Genomic DNA, 1,179 nt, shown 5'->3' on the forward strand with positions numbered 1-1,179 from the left:
CTCAATCAAGAGGTGCAACCCGAGGTAGGTCATGGGGAATGTCATGAGTAAAGCTAGAAAGGCGTGGAACACATGGATCGATATTACTGTCACTAATCAGTGGCACCAAGCCCTTCTACAGATTTTGTCTTTAGGAGCGTGTAAGGCAGTGACCTCATCAAAATATTTCATTGAAAGGGACCGGAGATAATTCTAGGGCATGCGGTGGTTAAGGTCCATGAGACGAAGCAATAATGCCGGAGATGGAGCCGAGTGAGTTGTATTTTTGAGTCCTAACGGTGGTGTGATGGCAGCCCGGAGCGACACCTAAAACAGAAACAAGAAAGTAGCTAGTTAAGGGCTATGCGTCGTAGTTGACGGCGGCAAGAAGCGACATCAGACACGGAGATGGACAAGTGGGTAGTCAAGGTTTGTGAGGAGTGTATTATTGCGTGTAGTGATGTTGGACACGGGGATGTGGAAGTGGTTAGTTAAGGGCCATGAGGTGTGTACGATGGCGCATAGCAACGCCGGACATGGACCTGGAATTTTGTATGTTATGGAATACACGGCGATGACTGATTCGGTAGCTGATCAAAAGGTCATATTTATAGGAGTTAAGGTGTTATCTTAATTATGTTTGTTCAAAGAAGTACAATATTCGCACATTTGAAATACATTGTGGTCAATAGCTAAAATATGTAATGGTTTATTGAGATATTTAATCTATACCAGCACTCTAGGGTTTATTGTGATTGTTTCATTTGTGAAGTGCTTAAAAGTGGCCAGGGTTTGTGAGACAGAGTCGGCAACAGTGCAAGCTGAGGAAGCGGTGCTTCAGAGTCTGCAAGGAGGTGTTTAACATGATGCAAAGTGACGCCAAATAGATAGATGATAAATTGGTGAGTTAGAGTCTATGCGGCAGACGCAAAAAGCAAAGCGACACATCAGATGGAGATGAGCTAGTTGTTAGTTAAAGTTGCGAGGCGGAGTGGACGACAGTGTGAAGCGGTGTTGGACATGGAGATGAGCAAGTGGTTAATTAGGAGCGGCGAAGCGAGTGACAACAAAGCACCACCGAGCACAAAGCAAAGCAAATTGTATCTTGGGGGACGGCAAGTGATGCTTGACTACAAATGTATGCACTTGCAGTCACGCCGTAGAATGACACTACACCACCAATGCAATCTAATGATATAT

This window comes from Triticum dicoccoides, chromosome 6B (genome assembly GCF_002162155.2).
Source record: "Triticum dicoccoides isolate Atlit2015 ecotype Zavitan chromosome 6B, WEW_v2.0, whole genome shotgun sequence".
Classification (NCBI taxonomy): Eukaryota; Viridiplantae; Streptophyta; class Magnoliopsida; order Poales; family Poaceae; genus Triticum; species Triticum dicoccoides.